The sequence below is a fragment of the Hemiscyllium ocellatum genome, chromosome 29 (assembly GCF_020745735.1).
Source record: "Hemiscyllium ocellatum isolate sHemOce1 chromosome 29, sHemOce1.pat.X.cur, whole genome shotgun sequence".
Lineage (NCBI taxonomy): Eukaryota > Metazoa > Chordata > Chondrichthyes > Orectolobiformes > Hemiscylliidae > Hemiscyllium > Hemiscyllium ocellatum.
Genome location: NC_083429.1, coordinates 3,163,664 through 3,176,250, shown reverse-complemented (window position 1 = coordinate 3,176,250; position 12,587 = coordinate 3,163,664).

The following is a 12,587-nucleotide window of genomic DNA, read 5'->3' as shown; positions in this document are numbered from 1 at the left end:
GTGTTCTAGTGAGGTAGATAAAAAAAACTGACTGAGAAACAGGAGACAGAGAGTACTAGTTGAAGGGAGTTTCTCGAAATAGAGAATGGTGACCAGTGGTGATCCACAGGGCTCAGTATTGGGGCCACTGTTGTTTGTAATATATATAAATGATCTGGAAAAGGGCACTGTTGGTATGATTAGCAAGTTTACAGATGACATGAAGATTGGTGGAGTAGCAGAAAGTATAGGGGACTGTCAGAGAATATAGGAGGATATAGATGCACTGGAGATTTGAGCAGAAAAGTGGCAGATGGTTTTCAATGCAGACAAATGGAAGGTGATGCATTTAGGCAAGACTAATTCTAGAGCGAATTATAGAATGAACGGACGAACATAGAACATAGAACATAGAAAAATACAGCGCAGTACAGGCCCTTCGGCCCTCAATGTTGCGCCGACCGAATCCTACCTAACCTACACTAGCCCAATAACTTCCATATGCCTATCCAATGCCCGCTGAAATGACCATAAAGAGGGAGAGTTCACCACTGATACTGGCAGGGCATTCCATGAACTCACAACCCGCTGTGTAAAGAATCTACCCCTAACATCTGTCCTATACCTTCCACCCCTTAATTTAAAGCTGTGTCCCCTTGTAACAGCTGACTCCATTAGCGGTAAAAGGTTCTCAGTGTCTACCCTATCTAAACCCCTAATCATCTTGTACACCTCTATCAAATCTCCCCTAAACCTTCTTATCTCCAATGAGAACAGCCCCAAGTGCCTCAGTCTTTCCTCATACGATTTTCCTACCATACCAGGCAACATCCTGGTAAACCTCCTCTGCACTCGTTCCAATGCCTCCACATCCTTCCTATAGTATAGCGACCAAAACTGCACACAATACTCCAGATGAGGCCGCACCAGAGTCTTATACAACGGCAACATGACCTCAGGACTCCGGAACTCAATTCCTCTGCCAATAAAGCCCAGTACACCATATGCCTTCCTCACAGCACTATTTACCTGGGTGGCAACTTTCAGAGATCTGTGTACATGGACACCAAGATCCCTCTGCTCATCCACACTACCAAGTAGCCTACCATTAGCCCAGTAATCCATCTTCTTGTTACTTCTACCAAAGTGAATGACTTCACACTTAGCTACATTGAATTCCATTTGCCACCTTTCTGCCCAGCTTTGCAACTTGTCTATATCCCGCTGTAACCTGCCACATCCTTCCTCACTATCCACAACTCCACCGACTTTTGTGTCATCCGCAAACTTACTCACCCAGCTTTCAAGCCCCTCCTCTAGATCATTTATAAAGATAACAAAAAGCAATGGTCCCAAAGCAGATCCTTGAGGTACACCGCTAGTAACTGCACTCCAAGATGAACCTATACCATCAACTACTATACTCTGTCTCCTTCCAGCCATCCAATTTCTAATCCAAACCTCTAATGCATCCTCAATGCCATACCTCCGTAGTTTTTGCATTAGCCTACAATGGGGTACCTTATCGAACGCCTTACTAAAATCCATATACACAACATCTACTGCTTTACCCTCGTCCACCTCTTTACTCACCTGCTCAAAGAACTCAATAAGGTTTGTGAGGCACGATCTGCCCTTCACAAAACCATGCTGACTATCCTTGATCATGTTATTCCTATCCAGATGTTCATAAATCTTATCCCTTACAATTCTCTCTAAGACTTTGCCCACCACAGAAGTCAGACTCACTGGCCTATAGTTACTCGGGCTATCCCTACTCCCCTTCTTGAACAAGGGGACCACATTCGCCATCCTCCAGTCTTCTGGTACTACTCCCGTTGACAATGACAACATAAAAATCCAGGCCAATGGCTCTGCTATCTCCTCCCTAGCTTCCCAGAGGATCCTAGGATAAATGCCATCAGGCCCAGGAGACTTATCTATTTTCATCCTTTCCAGTATTCCCAAAACCTCTTCCCTACATACTTCAATGTCTTTGTAAAAATTGTTGGGCAGAGAAATCTGGGAGTGAAAGTCCATTGTACCCTGAAGGTTGCTGTACAGGTGGATAGAGTAGTCAAGAAGGCATATGGTTTGCTTGCCTTCATTGGATGGCGTATTGAGTATAAGAGCTGCCAAGACATGTTAACATTGTACAAGACATTGGTTCAGCTGTATTTAGAATATTGTGTACAGTTCTGGTCACCACATTGCCAAAAGGATAGGGACACATTTAGAGGGTACAGAGACGGTTTACGAGAATGTTGCCTGGAATGGAAGGTGCTAGTTATGAAAAAATGTTTAATAGGTTAGGTTTATTTTCATTGGGCGGGGGAGGGCGGTCTGATTGAGGTTTACATGGTCATCAAGGGTATAGGCATGGTAGATAGAGACAAGCTTTTTCCCAGGGTGAAGGATTCAATGATGATAGGTCACGCTTTTGAGATGAGAGGTGGAAAGTTTAAGGGGGATACGCTTGGCAAGTACTTCACACAGAAGAGTAGTGGCCGTTTGGAATGCGTTTCCAGCAGAATTGGCAGAGGCAGGCACGGTAGATTCATTTAAGATGTGCCTGGACAGATGCATGAGTATGTGGGAAGGAAAAGGATACAAATGCTTCGGAATTGACCGACCGGTTTAGACAGTACATTTGGATCGGCTCAGGCTTGGAGAGCCAAAGGACATTTTCCTGGACTGTAAAGTTTCTTTGCTCTTTTTTGTTAACATATACTTTCCTTTTTCATGTTGTATTTATTAGAAGGTGCGAGGTTGGGAAATGTTTTGGCAAAAAGGACAGGAATGAAACAGAAACGTCATCAACAAAATTCATGCAGGGCATCCATTAATCAGGACAGGAAATGAAATTTTAGCCTTTACTACACAATGAATCATGTGTAGAAGTTGTGGAGTGTTGTTGAGGCAGTATTTGGGCTATTGTGGAAAGACTTTCTGACCTTGATAAATCGCTGATTTCCTTGTCACAGAGGCTGTGCAAAGTTGTTTTATCAGAATAATTACTGGGATAATGGTAATATGAAGAGAGTGTGAAGGAAATGGATGTTTATTTGTAGGAAGGTGAGAGAATAAGAGTTGACTGCATTCAAACTTGAACATTATGGACGAACACACAATATGTCCAGAGAAATACATTGCTGGCATAAGAAATTACATTTTCCCTATGATACGGGCTTCTTTGTAATTTTTATACCTCTGTGAGGCATGTTGGTTGGGAGAGAGCTTCAGGCTCTGAATGAACTCTCATTGCCTGAATGTGCAGTTGGTATGTGACTCTGCACTGAAAGTCACATTGTTCACAAATCTGTCAGCAGCTGCAATACCTAACTCTTGAAAATTTTAGCCGTTCCCAACAGCTGCTGATCTCCATAGGGAATATCAGTCTACCTTCTCGGAGATGTCCTCCCTCCTCACCGTCAACAAACCATATTAATGTATCCATTATGTAACATTAGCAGTGGAGCCAGGAGGAACGACATGGATCAGTCTATCCGTGCAGTCTCTGTTTCATTGGTTTGTCATGTTTGGTCGGAGATACCATCCTCCTATTTCTGTACAAGGGGCTTGAGGGGTTGAACGGCGACCTGCTGATGTCATGGGACACGCTCAATAACCTGACTGGGCAAACCGTAGTTCCTGTTTAGCAGCTCATGTGTTCGACTGGGCTCCTTATCTTCCTGTGTAATAGTCAGGAAAGAATGAATGGGCGATCCCTATTCATATCCAATAGCATTGATGGGTGGAATGACCACCTCATATTCCTGTGAAATGTGCTTGAGGTCTGAATGTGCGCCTCCCTATACTGTGGTAATGCAGAGTTTCCAGCAGCACTGTCACATGAATGTTACTGACACTCTAACAGCATAAGCCTGAATGCTGGTCAGGTCTTACTGCACATGGACACAGACTGATTCAGGAGCTGAGGGGGACAAGTTGTTTGAACATTGTGTGGTCTTCAGTCACCATCTCCACTTCTGAGCTTCTGATGGGTGGAAAACCACTGAGGGGCAACTGGGGATGCTTATGCTGTGGATCTCCTGCAGCGATGTCCCGAGACTGAGGTCGTACATGTCGAAGAACTACACACAGCTACTTTGTGCTGAATCATTCCAACCGGTGTGGAGGTTACCCCAATTTCCAATAAGTTCCATTTTCTTCAGATGCTTTGATACCCTCCTCAGTTAAACCCTGCCTTGTTGTCACGGCCAGTCACTCTTACCTGGTTTTTATATATTTTGTTGATGTCAACAGGTCACTGTGTATGTATGTGGTGTGATTCCTTCTCACAGAGGGGAGTGACTGTCAGGACGTCTCTATTCCACAGAGGAAGGGGGGATAGATCAAGGAGATCGTTGGAAGTCAGGGATGGATAGATGTTTGACATGGCAGGCACTGCGGGAGTTGGGACTACAGCAGATCAGCCACGATATTATTGAAGAGAGATGCAGACTGTAGGGGTTAAATTACGTTCTCCTGCTTCTGATGTTCTTGCATTCTGTTATTGGAATGTTCATCGTTGTTATTTTCCTGGATGTTCTTTGAAGGAATTTAGCAGTAAAAGAGGCCAGAGGATTTTGTGAGCAATATCTCGGTACAGTATGGGGCCATTAGAACATAGAACATAGAAAAATACAGCGCGGTACAGACCCTTCGGCCCTCGATGTTGCGCCAACCGAAGCCTACCTAACCTACACTAGCCCAATAATCTCCATGTGCTTATCCAATGCCCGCTTAAATGACCATAAAGAGGGCGAGTCCACCACTGCTACTGGCAGGGCATTCCATGAACTCACAACCCACTGAGTAAAGAAGCTACCCGTAATATCTGTCCTATACCAACCTCCCCTTAATTTAAATCTATGTCCCCATTATTCACTTTGAATCTAGGTCTACAACATGACAAATAAATGGAGCCAGGGAACTTCGGTAAAGAGAGAGGCGGGGATTATTTCACAGTAACACCTACTCTTTTTCCCAAGTATGTTTGCCAATCCACAGCAAATCAGTCAGGGGCTGAATGGTCTCCTCTGTTTCTGTGCACCAGGTAGTAGGGGCAAGTAGTCTCCAACTGCTCTTGTATAGCAGATTGAGAGTCTGAATGGAGTGGGGCAAAGTAGAACTAAGGAACAGGAATGAGTCCCTGCCCACCCAGGCACTAAGATTATGGATTATCAGATTGTGATCTCAGCCTCACATTCCGATCTGCCGTTCATTGTCCTTGAGTTATTTTCCCGTCAAATATTTAGCTAACACACCTTTGAATAAATGCAAACACATAGGCACCACAAACCTGTGAGCCAGAGAATTCACACTCAAATGACCTTTTGAAAATTTCTCCTTATCCCTGTTCCTACCGAGGTTAGAGAGTCATTGTTTCTTTTTCTCGTCCCACTCCTCCAGACTTCACGACAAATTATCAGTGTAACTAAGTGTGTGATATGGTAAATGATATCCATCTCAGACTGGGTCAGGTTCAGTGTTAGGAACAAGTCAGACAGGTTTCTTAAATTTGTAAAAATAACTAATCTAAAACCAAAGCAAAGTTACTCGAAATACGTTTGATACATAAATGATGTACAGTTTGGACATTGACAATATATACATCAACATTTATTTTTCTAAAAATCTGTAACATAGAAACATGCACACAAAGACACACACACACACACATACGCACACTTCTGAAGGCAAACAGAAAAAATTGAAACGGTGCAAAATAATATTTCGAAAGAGCTTTTTCCAAATAACAGTTAATTTCATGACAAAAGCAAAATTGAAAATGTTTCAATTGTTATTCCGTCTCTGAAGTTATTCTGCCTCACAGAAGCTGCTAAAATTGTGGTTTCTTCCTGGAGCAGTAGGATTTGACTGAATTATCTTTTCTGCAGGCAGTGGAGAAGTTCCAATGAATCCTCAAGAGGAACCCTCCTTGAGTGGTAAAGATGGCTGATTGGTTTTCAGCTGTCACATGTTACTGTAGAGAAGTAAAAGTAGACATGCAGCAATGGTCGTTTGTTTCTACGACATGTTGCATTTTCTCCCTCTCTGATCTGAAACATGCAATAATGTGACCCGAACACTAACCTGGACTATAATAGGTCTGGTTGTACCCACCCTGATTGTATGACTCCATCTTGTTAACTGCTCCATTTTAGAATGATTTATAGTTTATAACTTGAAGTTATTTTTACATGTGTCTGCATAATTTTTGTACAATAAATTAATGTCTTTATAATAACTGTTTTAAAATTAGTATGTTGTTTTCTAAAATTGAATCCTCAGTTTCATTCTCTCATCAATTAGCTACTCCCCAATAAACTCTCGTCACGGTCTTATATGGTTCAATATGAACACCTCTCGTTCTCAGCCCTGACTTGCTCTGTCTTTGTACAGGCCATGAGGGACATGGATATGGGAGACAGTCAGAGTTATTTTTCATGGCCAGAGGCGTCCAAAACAGAGGATAGTGCTTTAAGGTGAGAGGGGAAAGATTATAAAGATACCTGAAGGGTAACTTTTTTGCACAGAGGGTAATGAGTGTATGGAATGAGCCAGCAGCAAAAGTGGTGGAGGCTGGTACACTTGCAACAATTAACAGACAATGGATGGTTGTATGAATAAGAAGGGTTTAGATGGTTATGTGTTTAATGTTGGCAAATGGTACTACATGAGATTGGAATACCTGGTCGGTGCAGATGAGCTGGACTGAAGGGTCTGTTTCCGTGCTGTATGACACTCTGATTCCTTCTGGCCTTCATTCTATCAAGGACTAAGGTGAAACGTCTGTGAAAAGCTTTTAAAAGAATTGCATGTTTTTCTTTCAGTTTAGGGGTTCATCACTACACTCAATATATCAGATGTAGTCTCAGCATTGCCATGTACAGATGCAGTAAAACATTCCAATGAGTATACCCGATAGCCTTTGCATGAAACAGCATCATTCGATGCACTTCCCCAATCACTTGCTGAATCTGCTGACTAGTTTTATGTGGCTCATGTCCGGGACACACAAATCTCTTTGTAACAGTGAGTTTATCAATGTTTCTCCATTTAAGTCGGTTACTGCTATTTTATCTGTTCAACCAACACTGACGCCCTTAACTCACATTATACTGTTTTCTGCCAGAGTTTTGCTCACTAACATCCCCTGTCCGTATCCCATTGCAGAGTCTCCATGTCCCGTTAACTGAATATCTTGGTGAATGAGCTAGCTGATCTCCACTCCGATCAGTCCCCTCTTTCGAATCATTGGTATAGATTGTAAGTCGGTGATAACCTCACACTGATCCCTGAGGCACTCCACCAAGTTACAACTTTAGAACCTGAAAATAAACATTTATCCCAATGGTTTAATCCCCGATCGTTCACCGTGTTTCCTCTGTTACGGGGCAGCAGGCGAGAAAGGCCTGATCCTACACTGTGTAACGTACTTAGCCATTGAATGACTTCAATCTATTCCTGTTTAAATTCTAAGAGGGCAGAATGGTTCCTCCTGTCTCTTTATAACGATGCTGACTGGCTGAATAGGTTCTTTCTTTACCTCTGTACATTACTGAGTGCTTGAGTGAACAACACATTGGTTAGGTCCTGCAGCTGGCTATTCAGTCCTTAACGCCTGCTGCACCATTCAGAATGTGCATTGTTGATGTGATTGTAACTAAACTTCCTTTCTCTGTCTGTTTCCAATAAACATGGACTCTCTTTGTTCATCAAAGATCTACGGAACTTAACCTTGAGTGCTTTTAGTAACCCAGTCTCCACTGCTACTTCGGCATGAGAACACCACAGATCACACAGCCCCAAAGGGAAACGAGTAGAAATGGGAATGCCCTTATTTTCCCCTCAAACCAAGCACCACTTTTTTGATATATAAGGAGTCGACAGTTAGGAACGTATATCGACCATTCAGCCACTCAGCCCTGTGCACATTCTCAATAACTCTCCTAAATCAAATATTTACCAAAATCGACCTCCACTGAACTCGTGGAAAGACAATTCCAGGACAGATCATCTGAACAATGAATTCTCTAGTAGAATTAGGCCAGTCAGCCCATCTGTTCGACTATGACATTTGACAGCGGCTAAAAAATTTCTGAATCCCATTCTCCTGCGTTCTCCGACTGACTATTGATAACTTATTAGTAAAAAAAAGCATACATATCTCTGTATTAAGGGCAGTGTGCGCCTGTATGTTAGGTTATGTTCATGTGTTTGTGCTTAAATCTATCTATATCTATGTACGTATCTCTGTTAGCATGTGTTATGTATGTTAGTGTCAGTATCTCAGCTTGTGTGTACGTCTGTCTGCATCGCTGTGCAATGTTGTTTTTGAAGTAAATAGAAATTGGAATCTAAGTCTCACTCCTCCTCTTCTCTCTGTCTGTCCCTGTTTTTCACAGAAGGAAGGTAGGTGAGGACCTGAAAACAACCATTCCCATGAGAAAGATAGTGTTGGGCAAGTTAATAGATCTAAAGGTAGGTAAGTCTCCTGGCCCTGATGGAATGTATCCCAAGGTACTAACAGAAGTGGTGGGAGAAATAGCAAATGCATTTGTGACTTTTTTTCTAAATTCACTGGACTCTGGACTCTGATGCAGTTCCAGCAGATTTGAAAACAGGAAATCAGACACCAATGTTTATAAAGGAAAGTAGGAAAACAAGTGGAGAATTATAGACTGGCGAGCCTAACATGTGTAGTGAGGAGTATACTTCAATGGTAATCAAGGTATAAATAGCACGAACTTAGATAGAAATTGTCCCATTGCACAGACACAGCATCAGATCATGAAAGTCAGGTCATGCTTAACTAGTTTACTGGAAATCTATGAAGACATTATGACGACGGGGACTCAGTAGATGTGGTGTACTGAGATTTTCAAAAGGCATTCGACACAATGCCGACAAAAAAAAAACATCTGCTGCAAAAGGTAAAGGTGCGTGGCATTACGGGTAATGTAGTAACACGCATAGAGGATTGGTTAACTAAGAGGAAGCAACGTGTGGAGATAAATGAGTGTTTTTCTGGTTGTGGTGTGGCTCTGGGATCAGTCCTGGGACTGCAATTATTTACAGCTTACGTAAGCGATTTGGAGTTGGAGACCACTGTAGTGTCTCAATGATTGCAGATGATACTAAAATGAGTGGCAGAGCAAAGTGTGCAGAGGACTGATAAACTTTACAACGGGACATAAATAGTTTGAGTGAGTGGGCAAAGGTCTGGCAGATGGAGTACAATTATAATTAATGTGATGTCACCCATTTTGGTAGGAGTACTAGTAAAAAAAGACTATTATTTACATGGTAAAAATGCAGCATGCATCTATGCACAGGGACCTGGGTGGCCTTGTGCATGAATCACAGAAGTTGGCCTGCAGGTGCAACAGTTACTTATCAAGGCGAGTGGAATTGTGTCCTTCATTGCTAAAGGGATTGGGATTAAACACAGGGAGGTTATCTTGCAACCGTACAGCATGCCGGTGAGGCCAGACCTGCAATAATGTTGCAGTTTTCGTCTCCCTACTTGAGAAAGGATGAGCTGGCACTACAATGGATGCAGAGGAGGTTTCCGTGGTTGGTTCCGGAGTTGAGGTGATTGGCTTATGAGGAGAGACTAAGTTGACTGGAATTATATACTGATTGGAATTTGAAATAATGAGAGGGGATCTGACAGATACATACTTGACTATGAAGGGGATAGTTAAGATAGAAATAGAGAGGATGATTCCAGTAGCAGGTGAAACTAGGACAAGTCGACAAAATCACAAAATTAGGTGGAGCAAATTTAGGACTGAATTATGAAGGAACTTCTTGATCAAGAAGGTTGTGATCTGTGGAATTCCCTGCCCAATGAAATTAGTTGAGGCTTTGACATTGAATGCATTTGAAGTATGGTGAGTGGGCGGGTAAGTGGAGCTGAGGCAATGAAATGATCAGCAATGATCTTATTCATCCTCCGAGTTCTTATGTAATCGGCCAAAATGAAATGGGAATCATATTTGAGAAACTGACTGGTTGATACATGTGGAAAAGCAATGGATGCAGAGCATTTGGATTTTTAGAAAGACCTTGTTACAGACTGTGGCCTAGTGTGCAAAGCCAAATGTTACAGGTTTGGGGATAAAATAGGAACATGGTTTTATAATAGAAGAGCTGACAAGAAAGAGTGAACAGAAGTAAAACAATTTATTTTGAAGTGGAAGGATCATGGCTTGTCGCAGGGATCGGTGCTTGGGCCTCAACTGTTCCCAATGCCTCTTAAACGTTTAATTGAGAGAATCAAATTCAATAATCCCAGGTCTGCTGCAAGCACTAAATGAAGTCGAATTGGGAATGGGTGAGAAGGATGTAAAAAAAGCTCCAAGTTGATTGAGACAAGTGAGTGAATGAGCAAAAGCGTGGCAGATGCAGAACAATGGATGTGACGGTGTGTACTTTGGTGGGAACAATAGAACATCAACCTGTCATTTGAAGAGGGATTAGCTGAAACATGTTGGTCTTTGAAGGGATTTATGTTCTGTCTTTGTTTCTTCTGTGCAGACCTCCGAAGACCATGCAAGACAGTAAGTTCTGATCCCAGAAATCAATTCTGGGAATGGCATTGGCACGCTGACCAGTGTACACAGACCCACAGTGTACATGTACTGTAACATTGAAAAGGATCTGGATTTCTTTGTACACAAGTCACTGACAGCAATAATGCAGGAAAGAAAGCAGTTGGGAAGATAAATGCTGTGTTGACCTTCATCTCAGGGGGATTTGAGTCCAGGAGTAAGGGTGAGATCCCATCTCGAACATTGTGCAGTATTGTGTGAAGTTTTGTTCTCCGTACCTAATGAAGGGCAAACCTGGCATTGAGGGTGAGCAATGAAGGATGACCAGTCTGTACTCAGAAACTGGTGAATCTGGGGACTTCCCTCCCACATACGGCTGTGGAAGCCAGGACACTAAAAACAAGTAAGGATTTCTGTGCACTAAAGGGATCAGGAGAGAGCTGGAGTACAGCTGTTATGGGCTCTCAGATGTTAAGGCGGCGATCTCTGCAATGTCAACAGGACTGTGTCTCCCGTTCAGTTTTCTGACACCTAGTTTTCTGTCAGTTTTATTCCTTCCAAAACTCGGAGCAGTTTGATAAAATTGAGTATCTAACTTGTCTGTTTTAGAGACAATTGAAGATTTTCTCACATGTCTGTGTATCTTGAGTCACTTTTAGGCCAGACCAGGATAAAACGGTAGATTCACTTCCTGAAAGTACATTGGGGAAGGAAATTGCTGTTTACAATTGAGTTTGGCATTCAATGTCACTATTACTGACACAAGGTTTGAGATCTCTATATTTTATTAATTATTTCTAACTTCCACCAGCTGCCAGAGCATTAGCCTGGTCTGGATAAGTATTCCAGTGACATTTCCACAATAGCACCATCTCTATATGGGGACCTATCGGAAACCATACTGAGCAGTTTATGTCTGTGCTGTTTGACAACTCTGACAGAAAAAACAACCAGTCATTTGACTTTTCTGATGGCACTGATGGTGGTGTAATTGATTAGATTGTAACTATTAGGTAAAAGCAATGACTGCAGATGCTGGAAACCAGATTCTAGATTAGAGAGGTGCTGGAAAAGAGCAGCAATTCAGACAACATCCAAGGAGCAGAAAAATCGACGTTTCGGGCAAAACCGCTTCATCAGGAACACGGACAGAGTGCTTAAAAGGTGGAGAGGTAATTGAGAGGAGGGTGGTGGTGGGGAGAAATTAGCATAGAGTACAATAGGTGAATGGAGTTGGTGATGAAGGTGATAGGTCGGAGAGGAGGATGAGGTAAGGTCGCAAAGCGTACAATGTGTGGATGGCGGTGAGGATGAAGGTGATAGGTCAGAGAGAAGGATGGACTGGATCGGTGGAAATTATGATAGGCAGGTAGGACCGGCTTTGGATTAGTGGTGCTGGAAGAACACAACAGTTCAGGCAGCATCCGAGGACCTGCAAAATCGACATTTCGGGCAAAGGCCGCAAGGCTTTTGCCCGCAACGCGAATTTGCTGCTCCTCGGATGGTTCCTGAACTGCTGTGCTCTTTGAGCACCGCTAATCCAAAATCTGGTTTCCAGCACCTACAGTCATTGTTTCTACCTTTTAGGTAAGACAGGTCATGGGGACAGTGCTGAGCTGGAAGTTTGGAACTGGGGTGATGTGGAGGGAGGGGAAATGAGGAAACTGGTGGAGTCCATATTGATGCCCTGGGGTTGAAGTGTTCTGAGATGGAAGATGCGCTGTTCTTCCTCCAGGCACCGGGTGGTGAGCGAGCGGCATTGAAGGAGGTCCAGGACATCCATGTCCTCGTATGAGTGGGAGGGGAGTTGAAATGTTGGGCCACAGGGCGGTGAGGTTGATTGGTGTGGGTGTCCCAGAGATGTTCCATAACGTGCTCTGCTAGGAGGTGTCCAATCTCCCCAATGTAGAGGAGAGCGCATTGGGAGCAACAGATACAATAAATGATATTGGTGGATGTACAGGTGAAACTTTGGTGGATGTGGAACGCTCCTTTCAGTCATTGGATGGAGGTGGGGGAGGAGGTGTGGGCACAGGTTTTGCA